The 26630-nt window shown below is 41.1% G+C and overlaps 1 protein-coding gene across 1 annotated transcript in view; it reads right to left on the minus strand.

Annotated features, from left to right (window-relative positions):
- The window catches only part of zdhhc14 (zinc finger DHHC-type palmitoyltransferase 14), a 168092-nt gene that overhangs the window by 67078 nt on the left and 74384 nt on the right, over window positions 1–26630 (minus strand). The window lies entirely within an intron of this gene.

A 26630-nucleotide genomic window follows, 5' to 3' on the forward strand; every position in this document is an offset into this window, starting at 1 on the left:
TGCAGATGCTGGAGAATCTGAGATAACAAAGTGTGGAGCTGGATGAACACAACAGGCTAAGCAGCATCTTAGGAGCACAAAAGCTGATGTTTCAGGCCTAGACCCTTCATCAGAAAAAGGGTCTTGGCCTGAAACATCAGCTTTTGTACTCTTAAGATGCCGCTTGACCTGCTGTATTCATCAAGCTCCACACTTTGTTAACACAAACTTGCACTGCCTTTTAAGAAGATCATGAATAATCTGATCTTGTCCTTTACCACTGCCTCCTTCCCCATCACTCTCAATTCCCTTACATTCAAAAGCGCAGCAATCTCAGGCTTGAATATTCAATTAATCACCCTTGCAAAGTATTCCAAAGACACTCAGCCCTTTGAAAGAGGAAATACCTCATCTCCATCGTAAACTGAGATACCACTCATTCTGAAACTATGCTGTCCAGTTCTATGTCCCCACCCCGACTCCCGCTACTACTTGAAGGCTCACTAATAGAAAACAGAGTAAGGACAAAAGAAGTATTTTCAGATTTGCAACCTGCAACTAGTGCAGCACCACAGGGTCAGTGACACAAATAGACATTGCTGGAAAAACTCTAAGTTTAGCAGCATCTGTCAAGGAAAAAAGTTAACATTTAGGGTTCAATGACCCTTCCTCAGAATAGGTATTAGTACTGGGGACACAAATTATTTATTGAACATTAACTACCTAGATGACAGAAGTGAATGTAGTATTGCCGATTTTGCGGAAGACACAAAAATAGGTGGTAAGGTAAATCACAAGGATGGTACAGAGTTTACTTAAGGATGTAGACGGCTTAAGTGAACACAGGAAAATGGAAGGCCATGCAGTGCAGAAAGAAAACAGACAAGCTGAACATTAATTAAATAGGGAAAGGCCACAGAAAACTTCAGAATGGAAGGATCTGGGGGTGTTCGTGTATAACTCAAAAAGCTAGCATCCAAATTCAGTAGATAACAGGAAAGGCAAACAGAATTTGGCCCTTATTTCAAATGCTGAAAAAAAAGGTCTTGTTAAAACAATTCCAAGGAGAAGTCAGACCACACTGGAATACTCTGAACAGTTTGGGCTCCCTGATTAAGGAAATAGATACTGGCATTAGAGCCAGTCCAGAGAAAATTTACTATGTTGCTCCCAGGTGTAAAGGAATTTTCTTATGTAGAGATGTTGAGTAGATTGGGCTTATACTCACTGAAATTCAGAAGAAAGAGATGAAACCTTACTGTAACAGAGGATTCTTAGGGGGCTTGACAGGGTAGATGCAGAGATGTTTCTTCCTGTGGGAGAGTCTAAGAACAGAAGACAATCTCAGAGCATGAGGGAAAGTTTCTTCTCTCAGAGGTATTAAATATGTGGAATCCTTTAATCACACAAGCTATCAAGGCTGGGTCACTAAGTATACTCAAGGTTGAGATGAACAGATTTTTAAATCAGTAAGGGATCAAGAATTACAGGGATAGGCAGGAAAAGTAAAGTTGAGAAACATTAAAGCAGCTGTGATCTTATTAAATGACAAAGCAGGCTCAATGGGCTGCATGGCCTACCTCAGCTCCTACATTTTATGGTTTTCCACCCTACCCTTGAAGGGAAACATCCTCACAGAATCTACTCTCTCAATATTCCTAGGACCCTATACTTCAATAAAATCACCTCTCATTCTACCAAACTCCAATGATTATCCATCAAAGCTATTCAACCTTTCCTCAAAAGACAACACTGCATAGCAGCGATCAGTTTTGTGAATATTCTTTGAATCAACTCCAAGACATGCATATCAATTCTTAAACAAGGAAACCAAAAATGTATGGCATACATTCTCGCTGGCATACAACTCGACGTATAGTTGTAGCAAGACTTCATTACTTTTGTTTTTCATCGCCTTTGCTAGAAAGCCCAATATTACATTTGTTTTCCTGACCACTTGCTGCGCTGATTTCAATCACACAATGCTGCTATATGGAGGTTCTGTTTGCCAAAAAGCAAGAAAAAATAGCACAGAAACTAAGAGCTTATTGCATAGTAGGTAACTAATTAGCATTGATAGGGAATTTGTTAGCTACAGAGAAGACATAAATGATTCATTTCAGGCTTAATAAGATGAAGCAACTGCTGTGTGGAGGCTCCAACCATTTGCAATTTATATGAACGCTTGGATGAATGTATGGTTGTTAGCTTTATTAATGAAACAAAAATAGACAGGAAAGCAAGTAGTGAAGAGGACATAATGATGATACAGCAGGGATGCCATGACTGAGTAAAAGGAAATTGGTAAAAATTAATAAATTATAATGTGGAACATATTGCTCAAACGTGCTCACTTTGGCAGAATGCACAGAAAAACAGCACTTTGTTTGAATGAAGGCAGATTACACAGCTAGGGAGTTATGTAGGGATCTGCATGCCTTATTACATGAATCACAAAGTTAGTTTGCTTGTATAGCACAGCAAATGGGATGCTGTCATTTATTGCAATGGGAATGGAATATTAAAGAATGGTTTGCTACAGTTATATTCATAAGGGAGTTAGAAGTTATTGGGAATAGATGGGAATGTGGAGTTTATGCAACAGATTAGTCATAATCTTCTTGAAGGCAGGGCTGGCCGTAAGGGCCATAGCCCATCCTGCTCCTAATTCATGCATTTGCATGATCTACAAGGACAGAGGAGACGTTCTGGAGAATTTTCTTGTTCGACATGTTTTCTATTCAATGGGAAAGGAACTATTCCTGGATCTTTTCCTGGGGAATTGAGGAAGGTCAGGTGAAGAATATTATGGGGGTGAAATAGCATGCAATTGGAGGAGGTTTATTTTCAGTGAAGATCTGCACAGGTACTTTTGAGCAAATATTGGCAGGGAGAGATGTAATAAAGCAAGCAGAAATGGGAGCATTTTCAAGAGGTGATGGTTTAGGCACTGGCTTGGTAATTCCTACTGGGGATAAAGAAAGGCAACCAACGTCAGAGCTACATGTGTTCTGAAGAAGGGTTACTAGATGTAAAACGTCAACTCTAATTTCTCTCTACATATGTTGCCAGACCTGCTGAGATTTTTCAGTTGTTTCTGTTTCAAAGTCAGAGCTCACTGATAATAGGTATCAAATAGATAATACAAGGGAGAATAAGATTAAAAGAAAATGTCAAAAGAAGTAGCAGAGCAAAACTACAAAAATTAGAAGCTATTCTAAGAGTGCAAGTGCGTTATCAAAAGTAACGGTATTTTAACAATACAGAGATAGTAGAAACTGCCGATGCTAGAGAATCTGAGATAACAAGGTGTAGAACTGGATGAACACAGCAGGCCAAGCAGCATCAGAGGAGCAGGAAAACTGACATTTCGGGTCTGGGCCCTTCTTCAGAAATTTTAACAATATATGTCCATGTACTAAACCAGTGCTTTACATGAGTGTTTACTTAGGAATAGGATTTCTCTAAAGCCGTGACAAATTAGGCACTTGGAGTACTGGAAGTAATTCAAAGAAAGGTGGAGATAAGGTACTAAAAAGACAGGGACTACTTAAAATGAGTGAGTGTCACCTGGTCCATTTGGGCTGGATCCCTAAGGAAGGGTCCAGGAGGACCTGGTGCACGTGGTGTTGATCAGAAGGGTCCATGCATGACAGGGACCCAGCAGCAATTGCCAAATAGCCTGTAAAGCAAGATGTTCAGTGTCCAAAGCAGTCAATCAGACACACTGACCTTCCCAATTGATAACGTAACTGGCTAATGGTTGCATTTGAACAATATTTATCAGTGGCCAATTAAAATGTGACAGGGGTCCCTCTGTAGAGCACAGGTAATGTCTGTACCTCTCAATAAAGTGGCCCAGGTTCAAGTCTCACCTGGTGCAGAAGTCTGTAATAATATCTCTGAACAGGCGGCTTAGAAAAAAGTTTCTTTAAATTAGGATATGCCAGGTTCCGTATGCCGTTCTTCACTTCTCAGTTTATGACTTTTGGGACTTTTTTTGCTCCATTTCCAGGGCGGCACAGTGGTTCAGTGCTTTTGCAGTGCTGCCTCATAACACCAGGGACCTGGGTTCGATTCTAGCCTTGGGTGACTGTCCATGTGGAGCTTGTACATTCTCCCACTGTCTGTGAGGGTTGCTCCGGGTGCTCTAGTTTCATCCCACAGTCCAAAAATGTGCAGTGTAGGTGGATTGGCTATGCTAAATTGCCTAGTGTTCAGGGATGTTTAGGTTAAGTGGGTCAGACATGGGAAATTAGGGGGATGGGTCTGGGGTGGGATGCTCTTCAGAGGGGCAGTGTGGACTTGTTAGGATTCTATGGTCTAAGATCTATCCAGGTCCAAAAGGAGCGTAAGTAGAAGTAAATTAAAGGGCCTAGTGCCTCACTTCTTAATTGGGCCTTGATGATGTGCATGGTCCTGACCTAAGCTATTCTGATCCAACATCCTTCCTTCTAGCTCAATGGTGTTTCATTATGGCTGATGGTCCTCCCAAGCACCCCAACTCCAAGTGTCATTTATTCCTCAACTTCCAGCAATTCCTCCTACTCTCCCTTTCACTAGTATCCCAAAGCTGATTACTGCTCCCTTGTCCAAATCCCACGAACTTGCTTCCAAATCTAACCTCTTTCCTTGCCCTCCTCTTGATGATGTCTCATTTGGGTGATTAATGGGGTGCCCATCCAAACTCCTACTACAAAAAGAACACGTGCACAGATGGTACCTGTTTCACCTCAACAAAATAAGTGTCAGCCATTCTTTGTTTCATTGCTCAAGGCAATGTCTTAACCAATGGCAGAGTGGTTTAAAATTTAAACAGCGTCTGGATGTTGACTGTCAGTCATCATTAGTTGGCACATGTTCCATGGCAATACCTCCAATTTAGCCCCTTCGCCAAACAATCCACACTCTGCTCTCATGATATAAATATGTTGCGCTCACATATGATTCAAGGCAACTGCTTATTAAGATCCACACTGTGCAACATTTGCATTTTCCACTGGGAAATAGGCACCCCAGTGTGTGCAGAGGCTGCCAATTCATTGAAGCTGGCCTCCCTTACTGGAGCCAGGGGTTCCATGCCCACTGACAGAGCTATGCAGCCAAAGGGCAGATTTATGGCTGATTCTGGAGGGCTCTGCCCATCTTCTATTGGTGCTACTAGCTGGGCAATCATCAGTAGAGTCCTGACTTAACTGGGGTGCCTCCACATGGTGGCATGCTCAGACTCACCAGCACACTTTCTCAATTCCCACATATCTCAGCAGTGCTGCCAAAATTCTGGAAGCATGTGGTGTGTCTCATTGGGTCCCTTGGAAGTTGCCAGGAAAGGCACAGTGGGAAGTAAAAAGAAATTTAGACTTATTACAGGAAAGTTTCTCATGTGACTAACTTTTAAAATAAGACGTCAATGATGAATTGTTTCCCAACAAAGGATCATAAATAGAAAATAAGGACAATTAAAAGGAGAAAGATGTTGTTAATTCATTTGCAACAATATTATCAATAAAAGATTCTCAGACTTGACAACAAATCTAAAGTAATTGTGGACAAGCATTTCTTAAATGGCTATTATCAAATCTTAAGTGAAAAGAGCTGCAATGTTAATCATAACCCAAGTGCTGCAGAGCACAGTACGAAATTATTATTTGTGGCAACCTTGTGACAGGCATGGACAGACGACCGGCTGACTGGCAGAAAGCAGAAAATGGGGATAAAGGGATTTTTCATCCTTTTATTCCAGGACGGCAACCAGTAACAAATGGAGTTCCACATGGGTCCAATTTGAGACCACGACTGTTCGTGTTATACACATTAATGATCTGGGCAAAGGGGCTAAGGGCATTGTCAGTAGGTTTGCAGATGACACAAAGTTAAGTATCAAGTAGGGTCAAAGTGTGTTAAGGAAGCAGAGAGGCTGCAGAGAGACTTGGACAGGCTAGGAGAATGGGCAAAGAAGTGGCAGATGGAATATAATGTTCAGCTGGAATACAATTTGGAGAAGTATAAGATTACCACTTCGGTAGGAAGAAGAGGCGCAAACTATTTTCAAAACAGGAAAAGGCTTCAGACTTCTGAGGAACTTAGGAATCCTAGTTGAGGATCCTCTTAACATTAATAAGCAGGTTCAGTTGGATGTGAAGGGGAGGCAATGACTTAGCGGTATTATTGCTAGACGATTAATCCTGAATTCAGCTAATGTTCTGAGGATGCAAGTTCAAACCCTATCACAACAGATAGTGGAATGTGAAATCATTAAAATAAATTCTGGAATTAAGAAATGAATGATGACCACGAAACCATCACTGAGTGTCCGAAAAACACTAGCTCACAAATGTCCTTTACCTGGTCTGATCTACATGTGACTCCAGACCCACAGCAATTTGGTTCATTCTCAGGTGCCCTCGGAAATGGCCCAGCAAGCCACTCAAGTTGTGTGAATCACTACGAAGTATCAACAAAGAAATGAAAATGGACAGACCACCTGACATCGACCCAGGCACTGGAAAACACAACAGCAGAGAAAGCTCTGTTAATCTTGTAAAGTCCTTCTTACCAGCATTTGAGGACTAGTGCCTAGTGCCAAGACTGGGAGAGATCTCTCACAGACCAGTCATGCATCAGCCTGACTCACTGAATTATACCTTACAAATAATGTACCAGATACCACCATCACCATACCTGGTCATATCCTATCCCACAGGCAGGGCAGACCCAGCAGAGGTGGCACCACAGTGGTACAGAGTCGGGAGGAATATATCCCAAGAGCACTCAACATTGACTCGGGGCCAAATGAATGCATCCCTCCCTGATGCGCTCAATGCATTTTATGCTCATCAGTAAAATATGTCACCTGCTCCGACAGCCTTGGATGCATCTGTTCTCTCAGTCACCTCTGCAGAAATCAGATTGAGGTGAATCCATGGAAAGAAACTGGCCTGGATGGAGGCCCCAGCCATGCACTCAGATCCTGCATGTATCAGTTGATGCGAGTATTCGCTGACAACTTTAGCCTCTCTTTACTATGATTTGAAGTCCCCAACTGCTTCACAAAGACTACCATCATCCCGCTGCTAAAGAAAACTCATGCAGCTTGCCTCAAATGACTACTGCCCAGTGGCCCTGACCTCCATAAGTATGAACTACTTAAAGAGGTTAGTCATGATCAGCCTTGATCATTTGCAATTTGCCTACCATCTCAAATGGTCCATGGCAGATGTCATCTCCCTGGCCCTACACTCATCCCTGGAACTTCTGGATATCAAGGATATCTGCTTCAGGCTCCTACCTATTGACTACAGTTCTGCCTTAAACACCATAATTCTAACCAAACTAATCCCCAAACTCCTGGACCTGAGTCACTGCTTCGCCCTCTGCAACTAGATCCTCAACTTCTTGACCAACAGATTGCAATTAGTGAGAATAGGCAACATCACATCCTCCACAATAATCTTGAACACTGCACCAGCAAGGTTGCGTACTCAGCCCCTTAACAGTACTCCCTATACTCATGACTGTGTAGCCAAATTCCTTCCTTGCTTCTACAAGTCCGATGATGACATGACTGTTGTAGGCCAGATCCCAGACAATGACAAGACAGAATACAGGAAAGCGATACAGTGCTTGGTGTCACGGTGAAAAAGTTAACAATCTCAAGAAGTTGGTCATTGATCTCAGGAAGCAAGGTGGAGGGTCCACCCCTGTCTACATCAATGGTGTTGAAGTGGATCTTCGAGCGTGTTAAGTTCGTAGGAATGATTATCATCAACAATCTGGCCTGGTCCAACCATTTTGATGCGATGGTCAAGAAAGCGCAACAACGCATCTACTTCCTCAGAAAGCTAAGGAAATGTGGCCTGTATGTAGAGACTTTTACCAATTTTTATAGGTGCACCATAGAAGGCGTTCTACCCAGATGTACCTCGGCTTGGTATGGCAACTGCTCTGCCCAGTCAAATTACACAAGAGTTGGGAATACAGCTCTATGCAAGCCAAACTTCGATCCACTGACTTGATCTATACTTCTCGCTGCCTCAGAAAGTCAACCAACATAATGGAAGACTCCTCCCACTCCGGTTATAATCTCTTCCAACCTGTTCCATTGGGCAGAAGATATTAAAGCTTATTCACATGTACCAACAGACTCAAGAACAGTTTCTTCCTTGCTGTTATGAGACTTCTGAATGGACATCTCAAATACTAGAACACTGCAATCCCACAACCAATGGATCAGATCTAAACTCTGCAGTCCTCCCACATCCAGTCATGAATGGTGGTGGACAATTAAACAACTCCTGGAGGAGGTAGCTTCACAAATATGCCCAATCACAATAATGGAAGAGCTCAACACAACTGCAAAAGATTAAGCTGAAGCATTCACAGCAATTTTTAAGTCAAAAGTGCCAAATCGATAACCCATCTCGGCCTTCTTCAGGGCCCCTAGTCTAACAGATACCAGTCTTCAGCTAATTCCATTCACTCCACATGATATCAAGAACATTTGGAGCTACTGGTTACTGCAAAGGTATGGTTCTTGACAACATTCCAGCAATAGTACTGAAGACTTGTTCTCTAGAACTTGCCACTTACCAACCAAGCTGTCCAAGTATAGTTGCAACACTAGCATTTACCTGACCTTGTGGAAAATAACCCAGGAATGCTCTGAACTCATTGTGAAGGGATGACTCTTCAGAACTGAGATGAGAGGGTGGCTTATGACAAACCTCAGGGGCAGAAGGGACTTGAACCTGCACCTCCCAGCCCAGAGGCAGGAACATTATCACTGTGCCATACAATCCTTAATATCAATGTCTTAAGAGTAGTTCAATGATAGATATTTTCTGGTCGACCTTTTCACAATTGTTATTACACACCTCTTGGAGCAGGCCTCTGGGTCCAGGAAGTAGTGACTCACCAACATTATAGGGGTCAATGATTAATTAAGGATATAGCTGCTACATAGGTCTGTACCTGATGATAGAACCAACATAAGGAAATAACCTACTTCACCTCAACCTCATCGTCTGCCTTTTGCTCGCAATGGCACTGATACAAGTAGCAGTCGCATAGTCCCTGTGAAAACAAACTCTGATTTTGAATCAAACTGCATAGTTAAATGGATTACAGCATTTTATAGTTCCAGTCAGACTAGTTCCTCAAACAGAGGAAAATAATTGTGATGTACAAATAATGTATAGATTCCGTAAACCCAGGTACAAAAATATTGGTAGCATTTGCTGTAAGCAGGACCAAACAATGCTGTATTCCATTTAACTGTGTGGTTTGATTCAAGATTATTTCCATTTACAGCACTTAGTTTTGTAATGTTCCTAGCGCTAACAATTAACACACTAGCAATAAACTGAGTTAAACAATCAGCTCTACTTATTCAATACGTGAATTCAAATTTCATATATGTTGTTGACTATATAATCAACGTTTGGAGAAGTGATGGACTTGCGTGAAAAGCATAAACTGCTAACAAAAATGTTTAATCAATGTTGCTTTTAATTTATTTGCTGCAGTAAAAACTTTAGAAACATAAATTTAGTTGCACGATCCTTCAACTTTGTGATTGAGAATTTGAATTTCAGTCTTTATGGAGGTCATAACAATGCTTACATGGAATCGTGAAAGCTATGCATGTACATTGCTTTTCACTCAAGTCCATCACTGCATCAAAGGTTACAGCAGTCAGGTAAATTCGAACACTAATGAACTTGAGAAGTTAACAACATATTGCATCTTTACAAAAGGAATATGTTTAACTGTCCATTCTGGTAGGCAAAAGTACGCTCCATTTATTAGCTGACCATAAATAAGCACTTCAGATAAATAAAGAAGTGTGGATACAGCATGGATACAGAATGCAAAGTTGAAAATTAATATTTGAAAGACTTTTAATAGAAGTTTCCATGAGTGTTAATATGAAATGAATAAAGCTTCTAGAGTTGTTATCCAATCTATTGGATCTGTTGTTTTTATTAGAATCTCTTTTATCTCAATTTATCTCTAAATAATCCATTCAGAATAGCAGGAAGATGTTTTTTGCCCTTACTTGCCCAGCATGCCAGGGTTCTGGCGGAGATTTGTTAATTTGAGGCAAATAAGGTTGAACTTTAGCCCTGACAGCTCAGTTACATATATAATAGTTAAAGCAATGGAGCAAATAATTTCCAAGGCAGAATTAATTTATATGGTTATTTTGTGCAACAAAAACCAATGTAGAGTAAATGATCTGTAATGTAATGTCAGTTTTTTTAAAAACATTTGTCTCCCCACCATATTTATTAAGAATTGTCTTAACATATATAAAGATATATAGAAATTAATCTGGCTAATTTAAAACAACTCTACAGAAACATGTTGGCATGTTTGAAAATAATAGTTATCACAATCAGAGTTTAAAAATACATTTTTCAAATGTTATTCAACTATCTGCTTTCTTTAAATAAAATTGAAGAGTAACCAACAACTTCTGATGCGTGACCAGCACAAATATTGCTCACCTAATTCAAAACAACAAAATAGTTCACTACAACGGCTGATCAGAACTAATTGTGCTACGTCAGTACTTTCTGAATTTTTACAATATCGAGGAAACTTAGCTTTTTGCTCTTATAGTTAATATCATATGCAGATAACAATTATTTTTCACACCGTACATAAAGATTGTATTCACAGGATTAAAACATATAGCAAAAAAATTCTGTTTAATAGGACAACAATTAGATTATTTATAAACCACAATAATATTTTGAGTTGCTTTGGTATTAATCATCACAGGCCAAATCTAAACCAGTTATGAGATTCCAGGTGATCAGTGAAATACTTGAACAACATTTTTGTGGCGTGGAAAATCTGCAACAGCCAAATGTGAACTGGACAGAGGTTCCAAGTCGTAAGATAAATTTTTCTGCAACCACACTATTTCTTTGTGTGGCATCTATGCATCCTTATATTTCTCCTGTACACATCAGGAAAAGGAAAATGATTGAGGTGTACTTGTTCATAGAATCATAAAATTCCTACAGTGTGGAAAAAGGCCATTCTGCCCAACTAACACACTGCCCCTCCAAAGAGCATCCCATTCAGAGCCATTTCCCTAACCCTGATTTCCCATGTCCAACCCACCTAACCTAAAGATCCCTGGGTACTATGGACAATTTAGCATGGCCAATCCACCTACTCTGCACATCTTTGGACTGTGGGAGGAAACCGGAGCACCCGGAGGAAACCCATGCGGACGCAGGGACAACGTGCAAACCCCACACAGGCAGTCACCCTAGACTGGAATCAAACCCAGGACCCTGGCGGTGAGGCATCAGTGCTAATCACTAAGCTACAGTGTCGCCGTTGTTGATGAGTATTACTAACAAGAACAAGAGTCTTGAACAAGTGGTCATAGATATAGAGTGAAAGGGGGTAGATTCAAAACTGAAAGGAGGAGAAACTATTTCACTAAGGATTGAGAATCTGTGGAAGTCACCATCCCAGCGTGCTGTGTAGGCAGAATCAACCAACAGATTCAAGAAAGGAACAGATACATTTCTGATGAAAAGCGGTACAAAGGACTTACGTTGCGCAGGCAGGAAGTAGAGTTGAGACCAGAATAACATCAGCCATGATTAAGTTAAATAGCAGAGTGGGCTTGAAGAGGTTGACATTGTCTACTTGTGACTCCACTTTCAAGAAACAGAGTGATGAAGAAGATATGTTTGCCTTTATTGGTTAATGTACTGTGTATAGGAGTTGGGATGTCATGTTACGGCTATACAGGACATTGGTGAAGCTGCTTTTAGAATACTGTATACAATTCTGATCGCCCTTCTATAGTTAAACTTGAAAGAGTGCAAAAAAGATTTACAAGAATGTTGCTGAGACTGGAGGATTTGAGTTATAGGGAGAGGCTGAAGAGGCTGGGGCTTCATTCCCTGGAGTATCGGAGGCTGAGGGGTAACCTTATGGAGGTGTGTAAAATCATGAGGGGCATGGATAAGATGAATATCCAGGGTCTTTTTCCTAGGATGGGAGAGTCCAAAACTAGAGGGCATTGGTTTAAGTGAGAGGGGCAAAGATTAAAAAGGATCTGAGGGATAAGTGTTTCACGCAGAGGGTTATTTGTGAAAGGAATGAATTGCTACAGAAACTGGTAGAGGTGGTTATGATTACAATATTTAAAAGGCATATGGATAAGGAATTGATCGAAAGGGTTTAGAGGGCTATGGGCCAAATGCTGGTAAATGGGATTATGTCAGATTGGGATGTCTGGTCAGCATGGCTGAGTTGGACCGAAGTTTCTGCTTTTATGCTGTATGACTCAAACTATGACTCCATGGCTGAATTGCCTACTCCTGCTCTTAATTCCTATGCTCCTATGGAAGCCTAACCAGGTGTGAGGCTAAATTTTGAAGGCATTGATCTATGAAATGAAAGATTATTTAAATCTTCTATAACTTGTTTGGTAAAGTCCTATTTGACTTACTCTGCACACTTCTGCTTACTTCAGATTGAGTCTGGTTGAGGAAGAACAAAGATGATTTTAGAACTTAAAACACATGCATTATGCAGAAAAATTAATAGATGTAAATTTTTTCACTGAGAACAGATAAGCAACAAAATCAAGAGGGGTTAAATTGAGATTCAAGATGGTGAGAAGGGTGTAAGATTCCAATCTGGTAAAGGGTATTTTAAAACCTCCTAAAATGTTTCAGACAGACATGTAGATATTCGAGTTTGTGCATGAGTTCTTTAAAGCAGGACAGTAAAGTTGACAATATAGGGAAGTTTAGTGAAGAAAGTCAAAAGCTTTTAGATGGAACCTGAAGTTACGACCAACAGTGGAGCAGTTAAAATTAGGAATCCTCAACAGGCCAGATTAAAAGGACACACTATCTCAAAGAGTGGTGAACTGCAAGAAATTACTAAAATTGGGAGGGGTGAAGCCATGAAGGAATTTGAAAATGAGAATGAGAATTCCAAACTCAAAATTCAGTGAAGATCACTGAGCACAGGGATGGCAGGTGAATGTGATATGATTCAAGTTAAAACATGGACAACAAAGTTTTGGGTGACAGAGGGTAGAACATGCATGTGAGTGGAATGAATAATCAAGTCGAGAAGTAGCAAAGGCGTGTCTGAGGATTTAAGCAGCAGATGAGATGAGGTGTGGGCAGTATGCGATCATGTTACTAAGGTGGAAATCGATGGTATAGCATGCGTGTGTGTTTAGAGGCAGGGCACCAATTTTTTTTTAAGGCCTCTTACTTAATACAGTCATTGAGCAACATTACTCTCTTTATCCATATTAGACATATGGGGCATTTTGACTTGCATATAAGCAGCATAAGAAGAATTCATCAGAAGTCTCAACAATAATGAACACAATGAAACTAAACATTAGAGCACTAAAGATCCCCTCCAACTCCAAACACCTAGCAAAATCCCAGACCACAAAATTGCCACAACCCTCTCCAATATTTCCTTCCCCGTACCTCCCAACCTCAGCTCCTGCCAATATCAAAGTTTGCAAAAGGGGGACTTGCCTTTGATCATTGCTAGGGAGGGGGATATTATAATTCAGCAATGAGGAAACATAGAATAGGCGAGAGATAGTAGGAACTGCGGATGCTGGTAAATCTGAGATAACAAGGTGTAGAGCTGGATGAACACAGCAGGCCAAGCTGCATCAGAGGAGCAAGAGGGTTGATGTTTCAGGCCTAGGAATTTTCAACTCATTTAAAAGGTGTTGGATATGCGTCTCAAACTGTAACCATCAAGGATTTAGTCCAAATGCTGGAAAGAAAGTGGATTATTCCTTGGCTTGCATCAACATGATTGGCACGTGACGTCTTTCTGTGCTCTAAATTTCTACGATTCTACAATGCCCAAGGAGTGGGATTTGTCTCAAACACCCAGAAAATACTATTGCTGTTCGCAATATTTGATTACAAGAAAATTCTGCTGGGAAAACAACCTGATAATTTAGAGACCAAGGAGGAGTCAGGAAAGGCAACAATGAATTTGTTCTGGATTTCAGATGATGTTATTAAGGATTAAATTGAAAATGAGAAACAGAAATGATCTCAGGGTGGAATCTTAAGAAACACCAGAAGTAAATGTGCAGATAAGAATGCACTCCCAACCAGCTAAACACAATGTTAAATAATCTGAAGGACCTTCAACAGGACTATTTTAAGAGATCGTGAAGAATATACAGATTCAGAGAAGAGTAAAGGTAATAGGGTAGTGATACTAGGGGATTTCAAATTCCCCAATATTAACTGGGATAGTCTTTGTATGAAAGATATAGAGTGAGCAGAATTCTTAAAATGTACCTATGGCAGCATTTTAAGCCAAAACATAGAAGGCCCTACAAGAGATGGGATGTGGTCCTGGATTTAATCTTAGGTAATGAAGCTAGGTAAGTGGTCAATGCATTTTGCAGTAGGCAAGTGTAACTCCATTGGATTCAAGCTTGTAAAGGACATGAGCCTGAAATCAAAATTCTAAACTGGGGGAAGGCTAATCTGAAGATGATCGGATAGGATTTAACAAGGGTGGACTGGAAGCAGATACATTAAGGGAGATCTGTCTCAAAACAGTGGGATGGATTCAAAAAGGAAATATGGAGAGTACAGGATCAACTTGCTCCAATAAAGAGAAAAGGTGGGATAATCCAATCCTATGAACCCTGGATTTTATGGAATATCCAGGGATTAAAAGAAAAAGGCAGACAAAGGGCTCAGAACAATAGAAGCCTATCAGGAGTATAGAATGTGTAAGAGGGAACTTAATAAAGAGATTAGGAGAACTAAAAGGGGATATGAAAGGACACTAGCAAATGAAATAAAAGAAAATTCTAAGTTTTTTTATGTTACAATTAAAACGATAATGAGGCAGAAAGCAGGGCCCATTAAGGACCACAGCAGTAATTTCTATGCTGAGCTAGAAGATGAAGATAGAGTTCTCAGTTAATACCTTGTGTTGGCATTCATTAATGAGAGAGTGATGGTTTGTGATACAACTAAAGAAATTAGCATAGATAGACAGGAGGTTCTGAGCTGCCTGGCAGGCTTAAAAGTAAAACTTCCAAGGCTGAATGAAATGTATCCAAGATTGTTGAAGGAAGAAAGAAAAGGATGCTTGCAAAAAGTTTCAATTCCTCTTCGGTTGCAAAAGAGGTGCCAGAGGATTGGAGAACACGCACTGTGTTACTATTTCAAGAATGGACTAGGGGTAAACCAGGAAAATACAGGTCAGTCAGCGTAACCACTGTCGTGGGGAAACCATTGGAACCAATTCTGACAGACAGAATTAATCTGAATTTGGAGATTAATCAAGAACTGTCAGCATGGCTTTGTTGAAGGGAAGCGATGTCTGACCAACTTGATCGAATTTTTCAAAGAGGTGACAAGGTATGAAGATGAGGTAAAGCTTTTGATGTCATCTACTTGGACTTCAGCAAGGTTTTTAAACAGGTCTCATAAGACAGACTGACAGTAAAGAAAAGAGTCTGCGAGATCCAAGGAAATTTGGCAAATTGTATCCACAATTGGCTGAATGGCAGGAAACAGGCAGCAAGTTCACGTATGCTACAAAACTGGCACAGTGATAAAGAGTGAGGAGGATAACCTTAGATTACAGGTTTTATTCCCATGGTGGTTTAGATCTTTATGTATCATTTAAATTACTGTGCTGAAAAAGTTACTTTTAGTGCTCAGCCGCTTCTTCAGAGAGAACCAGCATATCAAGACATTTTCACTTTACAAGGCAGGGAATAACCAAAATCTCTAATCTGTTGTAACAATTAATCCAACCCTAAACAAAGGCTACACCAGCAGTAGAATTAGCTGTCAAGGTGACTGTTGCTTTTGACTTTTCTCACCTGAGTCCTTTATAGCAGTTGCTGAATATGTAAGCACATATTGCATTTCACAGTAAACTGCTGTGTAAAGGTGGTCATTAAGGTCCACATAAAAAGACAGATAGCTTCATTTGATTCTCTCTGGCAACTAAAAGAAGGAGAGAGTTTGGACTGATGACACAATGCCGAACACTGCCACATTCAGCTGAAACAGAATCCACTCCCTGAACATGTAATGTCTAAGCATGGACACAGAAACAATGTAAATGCCAACATCCTGACAGCAGTAATCTGTTCCATCTGATTTGATCTGGCACTGCAGATCGAAAGTTGACTACTAACCAATAATATTAATGCCATGGTTTAGGACCCTAGTATGGGCCACATACACACCTGAAAGCCACAGGGAGTAGTATAGAACAGACAGACGTTCACTAACTACAAGCAATGCTTCCACTGCCATTGGTAACACTAGAGGAGCTCTACAGTATCCAGCTCAATGAGTACTGAAATTTGTAACAGTACGCTTGGTCACAATGTGGTCATTATGAGTGGAGCCTTGGAACAATCAAGGAAGAAACTGGGAAGGAACACAAAAAGGTGAAGAAGGAACAAAAAAATTGAGGAGGATGTGCAAAAGGAAGCAATGGTGGTTGAAAAGCTGATATTTTAATCAGAGATGATGGGAACTGCAGATGCTGGAGAATCCAAGATAAAGTATGAAGCTGGATGAACACAGCAGGCCAAGCAGCATCTTAGGAGCACAAAAGCTGACGTTTCAGGCCTAGACCCTTCATCGGAGAGGGGAATGGGGAGAGGGTTTGCAATAAACAACTGCACCTCCCAGTCGCGAACCATTTTAACTCCCCCTCCCATTCCTTAGATGACATGTCCATCATGGGCCTCCTACAGTGCCACAATGATGCCATCCGAAGGTTGCAGGAACAGCAACTCAATCCGCTTGGGAACCCTGCAGCCTAATGGTATCAATGTGGACTTCACAAGCTTCAAAGTCTTGTCTCCCCCCACTGCATCCCAAAACCAGCCCAACTCATTCCCCTCTCCCTAACCTGTTCTTCCTCTCACCTATCCCCTCCTCTCACCTCAAGCCACACCTCCATTTCCTACCTACTAATCTCATCGCACTCTCTTGACCTGTCCATCCTCCCTGGACTGACCTATCCCCTCCCTACACATCCACCTATACTCTCCTCTCCACCTATCTTCTCCTCTACCCATCTTCGGTCCGCCTCCCCCTTTCTCCCTATTTATTTAGAACCCTCTCCCCATCCCCCTCTCTGATGAAGGTTAGAGGCCCAAAACGTCAGGTTTTCTGCTAAGCTGTTGCTTGGCCTGCTGTGTTCATCGAGCTCCACACTTTGTTATCATCGCCGATATTTTAAAATGTTTTGCATCTGCCACAGATGTGGCATCTGGGCAGTGACATTCAGAGAGCAAAATATAATAAAATCTTGTCTATCATTTCTTTCACTATCTGCTTTATTTCTTCAATCTACCTTCTCCTCATCCAATTGATGCTGTACACTGGTCAAGTCTCATGAACTATTTTAAAGCAGTCAAATTAAACTTAAAACTTTTTGCAAAGAATACCCCAGTCCAAACTGAAAGACCCTGGAGACATAATGAGACAGAGGATGGGGAGGAAAGGGAGAAGAAGTCAGAGCAAAAATAGGAAAGATGTAATTCAGGGCAGGAGGGTTTAGGACAAGGCAAAGATAAGACGCACTGAACTACAAGGCCATGGTGGAAACAGGCACCTGAACTGCAATTAAAGAAAGTAATAAAGTTCATGGCCCATATTCACAGCAGAAAGTGGCACGCAACTACATAAAAGGTACAGCACAGAAACAGATCACTCAGTTCACAGTCTATGCCAGCATCTTTTGCTGCAGATGAGGTTGCTCCCGCTCATATTCATTGACTCATCTGAGTAAAGGAGGAAATTGGTAATTCATCCATAGTACCAAGCAATGACAGATTTATACAGAAAATGCTGGTAATACTCACCAAGTCAGCGAAGGTCTGTGGTCAGATTCAGAGCAGGAGAGGTTAACAGAATTTAAGAAAACAAAAAGTATTGGTAGTTGGTACAATAAAGAAACAATAGATGAGACTATGTGAGGTGTGAATGGTTGCATTCGTGTTTGAATGCATCATGAAAAGTAGAATTGAAAGGAGGAAGGTGGATTTAATAAATGGCAGCAAGTGGAGAGCAAATTTGGGAAGGAGACTTTCAAAAACACTTTTTTTGCATTTATATGATGTACTTTTGATCAATAATAACAAACTTCAATAATTGTATACTAAATGTTGCTTAAATAGGATCACGTTCTTTAAGGCAGTACTTCCCATAACTAATAATTTGCTACCTAAATTGTTATTTCTCCCAACTGGTAATCTGTCAAAAAAAAGTCAAAATTATGAATTTGGCAAAGTCTTCTGGCCAGTTAAAAATATTTACCTAATGCATAAGACACTACAGTATCAATAATAATATTGAAAGGATAGTCTTGAAGAACAACAATGTGTAAATATTTAATTATTTTCCATTGCTTTAATGGATTCTGATGTTTGATGGCTTGCTTCGGGACTTTTATGGGCTTTTGGCTGCAATCCAACTGCCTGCGTTTGAATTAATTCACAAAGCTGCTTTCAAGAGTTTATTTGGGGAATGCCATGGGCTATTCAATGGTTTCTCCCTGAAAATATAGGTTGACACTCCTGTTCATAAAGTGGATATAGTTGATGGGCACAAGGTCAGGCATGGTGTTAAGGTGCTCACAAAGCTTGATTGTATAGAGATAAATCTCCAGGACTAGGCCCTGGGTGCCAAACACTTAGTGCTTGGGCACCTATAATATGGGAGTCTTGGGACAGAGGCAGGAATCCAACCCTGTAAAGAAAGATCTAGTATGGTCAAAGAGAATGAATGATTGATTTTATTGTCACACGTATCTAGGAAGATACGGTGAGAAGTATTTTGTCACCACAATCTGGCACCACCTTGAGTTACAAAAAGAATAAAAAGAAATTACTTAAATTCCTTAATTTTCTGTTCAAATTGGGTCAAGCATGACTCCACGGCCCTGCTACGTCTCTGCAAATGTTGTAGGCCTCAAGGAGTCCCTGCTCCAGGCATAGCAACAATGACACCGATGCCGCAGGAGACCTCTGTTCTGCTACTCCTGCCACCTTGCATACACCGCCAAAGAGTGCCCGTCCTGGGAGTTCCACAGCCTGGTGTCAAAACTCCATTCACTGCCACAAGTCCAGTCTTCGGGCCTACTGCAATCAGGACTCCTCATTCCAGGCACCTCTACTGTTAAGAGTCCAGGCTCCAGGGCTGACCGCAGCAAGGAAATGCTGCTCAGGCACCTCCATGATTCCAGGCTCCCAGCCAAATGCTTCCAGGATTTCCTGCATTGGGCATTCCTGTTGCCACTAGGCTTCACGATCCAAGCCACCACACTGCAACTGCCGCTCCACTGACATGCTCCAGCTTTGAAGATGAAGAAAAGAAAAATAAAAAAGACGAAAAGGACAGAAAGAAAAGGATGCTGTCATTTTGGAGCCGAGGGCTCAGGAGCCCATTCACTACCTACCATGCCAGCGCTGTCTTGTGAAAGCAAGAAACCAGAGGAAAATAATAGTGGCAATAGATTGCTATATGGACTTTTTCTAGTCAAATAAAAAACATTATTCTTGACAGTTATTGCACAAATATAAAGTAATGTTTGTATAAGCCTGTTATACACTGTAACTTAAACCATTTATGTCACTGCTGCTGTAGTAAGTTATACAACTTATGAATTATCCATCAGGTGGTAATCAGAGTACATTTACCGGATCTTAGTTAAATTCATCTAACTGCAGGCCTACTGAGATATGGTAGAAGGCATGCCATTTGGTGCAATGTGCATCCAAAGTGCTGTTATAAATATGAAGGTCTCCCTCAGTAACAATTTTGTAGTTCTATAAATTTATTATTGAAGACAAAAAATTGCTATCAATTCGTAATGGCTTGGGCTTTGCAAAGAGAGTCATGACGTAAATTCATTAGATTAGGTTCCCTACAGTGTGGAAACAGGCCCTTTGGCCCAACAAGTCCACACTGCCCCTTGAAGCGTCCAATCCAGGCCCATCCCCCTATAGCCCACACACCCCTGAACACTACAGGCAATTTCACATGGCCAATCCACTTAGCCTGCACATCTTTTGACTGTGGGAGGAAACCGCAGAGCACCCGGAGGAAACCCACGCAGACACAGAGAATGTGCAAACTCCACACAGGCAGTGACCCGAGGCTGGAATCGAACCCGGGTCCCTGGTGCTGTGAGGCTGCAGTGCTAACCACTGAGCCACCGTGCCGCCCTGGGTGCTTCCAGATTTGCTGCCTGATTTTCAGAGTATTTCCAGAACATTCGGTTTTATTTGTTAAGACCATAAGTTGCTGTTCAAAAGCCCTAAATGTCTGTGGGTAGCTGGAAGCAGAGAAAACACTGTGCCACTGACTGCAAAATCTGGGCCATTAATCTTACAATCACTGAATCCCTACAGTATGGTAACAGCCTATTTGGCCCATCAAGTCCACACCGGCCCTCTGAACAGCATAACACCCAGACCCACCCCATACCCTATAGCCCTGTAACACTGCATTTCCCATGGCTAATCCATCTACTCTGCACATCACTGGGCACTATGAGCAATTTAGCATGACCAATCCACCTAACCTGCACAACTCTGGACTTGCAAGAAACCAAAGCACCCGAAGGAAACCCGTGCAGACAAGGGGAGAATGTGCAAACCCAACACAGACAGTTGCCCAAGGGTAGAATCAAACCCAGGTCCCTGGCATTGTGAGCACGCAGTGCTAATCAGTGTACCACCATGCCACACACATATAATGTACTTGCTAACAAATGAATGCAGATTTGACACTGAAATAACTCACACTGATTATTACGGATGAAACAATTTCAGTCAAAAAAAAAGCAAAATATAACAACGTAAAAGTAACTGCAACACGTGGGTAATCTTGGCAAAACATCCAAAATTAATCAGAACCTAACGCATATTTTCAATGGACTGAATATCAGGTGAGTTCTAAATAGGCAGGTAATCCATTTCTCCATATTAATTTTGAATTGCTTAAATTCAAGGTGCGAGAAGAAATAAAATTTTGTAGCATAATAACCAACAGCAAGATCCGACAGCACTAAGAACTCAGGCTAAATGTGTGGATAGTCTGCCTTGTTGTCTGTATTTTTTTAATATTCAGCCATGTGCTTGATGCTCAAATGAATTGTTGTTTCCTCGCCCAAAGCCAAAGCTTAAACTTTTATTGGGAAAGTTGGACAACTGGGCACACTGCCACATATCGCTTGGCTTTATTAATCCAGAACATAAATAAATAAAAAATGGCACTCAGCGAGCACAAGGACAGATATCACCTTGGATAAAAGGCTTATCTAAGTTGAAAGTCTTCCAACAATGCTCTGAGTACTCCCTTAGCATTGCATGTGAATGTCAACCTGACAAAAGTATGATACTACCAAGCCATGAATAAGAGCTGGTGATGATTTTTTTCACATGAATGAAGAGTTCCACAGTTTTCCGTGAATACTAAGAATTAAACAAACATTCAGATTTCCATGCTTACACTGTAATGACAAATGATCCGTCACATGAATAACAACAAAAGTAAAGATTTGAGAGAAAGAGAGAGGGAGAAAGAATGCTACATTGTTACAGGAGCTGGATAGGAGAAACCATTAAAACAAACAAGCATTTTCTGTATCCTGGCTTCAACTGACAGAGATATTGACAGTACAGATGTAGAAGCATATGAATATCCTAGGCTTTCTCTTAGGAACTGCATTGGCCTAGCCTACTAAATTTTAACTAATGTCAGAATAAATACACAGTGAGCACTGGAAGAAACTGATGTAGATACTCTGGGAAAAAATTACATTGTAATAAAGGTGATCTTTCTAAAATCTGGCAGCCTACGGACCGGTGTCATAGCAGATTTCAAATGTTGCGGATTCTTGGAATGCATGCTGAAATCAAGCATTTTTATCATGACAAAGTTACAACAAGAAACAAACATGTCCAAGACCATTTTGATTAGTACATCTTCAAACTCTAAACACACTTGCTCCTTAAACGAACTATAAGGAAGTATTCTCAACATTGATCTTAGTATGATAAAAGTTTGACAAGAATGAGACTTTTACCAACAAAAATAGCTCCGGTCTATGATGTTGGTACTTCAGAATCACAACATTTCTCTGCACAGTGGAAAGTGATCAATCTTGGTCACCATTTTACCACTTTATATTTGGGTGTAAGTGTTATTCAGACAGCCAGATGTAGGTTATAGTAGCTGTAACTTGATTTCTGTTCAACAATGCTAGAATGGTCACATTGAATCAATGGTCTAAACCTTGCATCCAACCCATAGGGTATCCAGTTTAACACTACTGTCTCTTTAGTATTTAACAAGAGGCTAACCACCATTTAGAAATATTCTTGAAAGTTAAGGCAGATCCAGAACCTATGAAGCAAGAATTAGTGACAGAAATATAACCATAACCAAACATCAAGCATAACTATACTACTTTGCCTGCATAACAGTCACTACACTTAAAACAAAATGATCCTATAAAGCACTATGAACACTTCATGTCTTCAAACATCATTAATGCAAGCTAGTCAATTAATTCCAACCGTTACAGTGTAGGACTCATTAACACAGGCCAGTGGGTCTCATATCAACGGCAGCAAAACTATTGGAGAAAATAGTAAAGAACAGAATCTCTCTCCATTTGGAGAGGCAAGGCTTGATCAGAGATAGTCAGCATGGCTTTATCAGAGACTGGTCATGTCCAACAGATTTGATTTAAGTCTTTGAGGTGATTACCAGGCGTGTAAATGAGGGCAGTACAATTGAAGTAGTTTATATGGATTTCAGCAAAGCCTTTCACAAGGTCCCACAAAGGAGGCTTATCAAGAAGGCAAATGATCATGGGATACAGGGTGATCTGAAAAAGTGAATTCAAAATTGACTCAGTTGTAGAAGACAGAGGGTAATGACGGAAGGTTGTTTTCATGACTTGAAGCCAATATCCAGTGGCATTATCAGAGGAGTCTGTGCTGGATCCCCTATTATTTGTCATTTTATATAAATGACATTGATGACTGTATGGAAGATGAATTAGTGAGCTTGCAGATGACATAAAGATTGGTTGGTGGCTGAGCGTCCTAGGCTACAAGTAGATATAAATGGACTGGCAAATTGGGAAGGTAAGTGGTAGATGGAATTTAACCCTAAAAAGTGTGCTGTGATACACTTTAGAAGGAGTAAATTGCAAAGAAATAATGCAATGAATGGTATGACACTCGGAAGTTATGTAAACAAGGAGACCTTGGAGTGCGTGCCCTGACATCTCTTAAGGCAGAAAGGGTGGTGCAAAAGGCAAATGGGGCACCTACCACTATCAATCGAGCACTGATTACAAAAGTAGACAGGTCATGATGGAGCAAATTATTGAAGATGCTGAAATCTGTATTGAAAACAACAAATGCCGGAGATCACAGTGGTCAAATAGCATCCATGGAGACAGAGCAAGGTATTGCTTCAAGTCAAGATGATTCTTCATCAGAGATGAAGTGAAGTGTGGAGGGGACAGCACTTAAGCTACAGTTACGGGGGTGAGTGTTGTCGGGGTACTGGATATCGGGTACTGGTGCAGAAAAGATGTTGATAGCTCAGGTGAAGTGATCAGAAAGTGAGAATGGCAGAACAATGGTGTGCTTTCTGCAAGACTTGAAAGGACAGACATGCCCACTGGGATGGGGGGAGGGAAGAGAGGACACGATAACTGAATGTAATAAGTAAAGCTTTACAATTTGAAGCTCAATATTAAGCCCAGAAGGCTGTGAAGTGGCTAGTCTGAAGATGAGATGTTGTTCCTCCAGTTTGTGCTGTGATTCACTGGAATGCTGCAGCATGCCGAGGACAGACACGTGGGCATACAAGTAGGATGCTGTATTTAAATGACCGACTATGGGAGGGTTGGGGTCATGCTTGTGCACTGATCAGAGATATTCCACAACGTGGTCACCCAGACTGCGTTTGGTTTCTCCATTGTGGAGTAGGCCACATTGGATACAGCGAATACAATACAAAATTCACCTGGAAAGGCTGTTTAGGCCCTTGGATGGTGAGCAGGAGAAGGTGAAGGGCTGGTATTACACTTTCTGTGGTTACCTGGAAAGGTGCTGGGGGGAGGGAGGGGTGGGAGGTATTAGTGGTCATGGGATGGACGAGCATGTCCTGCAGGGAATGATCCCTGTGAAATGGAGACATAGGGAGTGAAGGGAAGACATGTTTCATGGTGGCGTTCTGCTGGAGTTGTCTGAAATGGTGGAGAATGATCCTTCGAATGAGGGAGCTAGTGGGATGAAAAATGACAACAAGGGGAACACGATCATGCTGTTATGAGTGATGGGAAGGGTCAAGGGCGGAAGCACTGGTGATAGGACGGATGTGGTTGAAGGCCTTGTCAACCACAGTGGGTGGGAAACCAGAGTCATGGAAGAAGCAAGCCATTGTCACCTGCACTGATTTGGAAGGTGGCATGATCCGAACAGATGCAACGTAGGGGAAAAGAAGTGGGAGAATGGAATGGAATCCTTGCAGGACATGGGGTTCAAAGAAGTGGCAATGGGCACCTGCATCAGTTTTAGTTATGCCTGTCTCTTTCTCAAGCATGTGGAACAGACCTTGATCCATCCCACAACTCATTTTTTGGTACATAAACAATTACTTTGGTGCTGCTTCATGCTCCTGCCAGAACCTTGAAAAATTTGCTCATTTTGCCTCCAATTTCCACGCCTCTATAACTTTCACATCATCCATTTCTGACACTTCCCTTCCATTTCTTGACTTCTCTAATATTTTGGGAAATTGTCCACTGCCATCCACTACAGTGCCACTGACTCCCATAGCTACCTTCACTTTTGCTCGTCAAACCCCACGTCCTGCAAGGATTCCATTCCCTTCTCCCTGTTCTTTTCCCCTACGTCGCATCTGTTCGGATCATGCCACCTTCCAAATCAGTGCAGCTGACAATAGTTTGTTACTTCCATGACTGTGGTTTCCCACTCAATGTGGTTGACAGGGCCACTTTTTTGTCAACTCTACCAACTCTCCATTTGGATTTCATCAGAAAATCTGGCCCAAAGAGTCTGCTAAAGAACAGAGGTAAGTCTAGTAGATGAGAAAAGAAAGGTAGCTGGAGTGGAAAACGTGAAGTGTTCACTTCATTAAGAACAATAAGCGAAGTATTATTTAAATGAAGGATTACTACAGAATGTTGCTGTACAGAGAGTTTTGTTGCCCTTAACACAAAATCAAAAAGATTTAGCAGAGGTATAACAAAAGCTAAAACAAAGGGCTTTGATAAGTGTCTCTGGATTCGAAACATTAACTGATTTCTGTCCAAAAATGCTGCCAGACCTGCCCAGTTTCTGTGTTAACTTCAAGTTTCCAACATTTGTAGTTCTTTCTGTTATTAAAGTAAAGGGATTGTTGGCCTTTATTGTCAGGGGAAATGAAGTACAAAGTAGGAAAGTTTTGCAGCAGATTGCATTGATGAGATCGTACTTAAGACTAGAATACTCCATATATCTTTGGTAACCTTATTCAAGAAGGGACACATTATCATTTCAAACAGTTCAGAAAAGATTCTCTGGGTTGATTCTGCAGATGCTAGATTTGTCTTTTGTGAAAAGGTTGAGCTAGTCGAGATATACTCACTGGAATTCAGAAGAATTCGAGGGGCAGCACGGTGGCTCAGTGGTTAGCACTGTTACCTCACAGCACCAGGGACCCAGGTTCAATCTCTCCCTCAGGTGACTGTCTGTGTGGTGTTTGCGCAATCTCTCCATGTCTGCGTGGGTTTCCTACAGGTGCTCTGGTTTCCTGCCACAGTCCAAAAATGTGCAGGTTAGGTGGACTGGCCATGCTAAATTGCCCGTAGTATTCAGGGATGTTTAGGTTAGGGGGGTTAGACATGGGAAAGTGCAGGGGTAGGGAAATGAGTCTGGATGAGATGCTCTTCAGAGGGGCCATGTGGACTAGTTGGGCTGAATGGCCTGTTTCTGCTCTGTAGAGATTCTATGATCTTCTATTCTATGAATGGGAAGTTTCCTCTCATGGGTCAACCTAGAACTACAGTTTCAAAATAAAGGGTCACATTTTTAACAAGAAACAACTTATCTTCTTAGAGGATTATTAATCTTTGGAATATTCTTCACCAGAGAGCAATGCAGGAAAGATCATTGAATACATTCAAGTCTGAGTTGGACAAATATTTGTTCTACAAGGGAATCAAGAGTTATGGCAGGTAGGCAGAAATATGAATTTGAGGCTACAATCAAATCAGTGATATACTGAATGTATGAATTAGAAGTCTATCAGCTCCTTGAACCTGCTCCGTCATTCAACAAGATCACCGCTGTTTTAAATTCTACATTTTTGGCCACCTCTGAAAACCTTGTCTAACAAGCATCTATATTACTTTGCCTTCAAAATATTCAGAGTCTCTAACACCTTCTGTGGCAGAAAGTTACAAATTTATATAATCTTCTTACAGATTAAAAATTCTGTCATCTCTATGCCAAAATGGCATCCCCTGATTTTTAAACAATGTTTCCTGGTTCTTGCCTTAGGTGTAAAAAGCAATATCCTTTCCACGTT

Source organism: Stegostoma tigrinum, chromosome 9 (genome assembly GCF_030684315.1).
Source record: "Stegostoma tigrinum isolate sSteTig4 chromosome 9, sSteTig4.hap1, whole genome shotgun sequence".
NCBI classification, from domain to species: domain Eukaryota; kingdom Metazoa; phylum Chordata; class Chondrichthyes; order Orectolobiformes; family Stegostomatidae; genus Stegostoma; species Stegostoma tigrinum.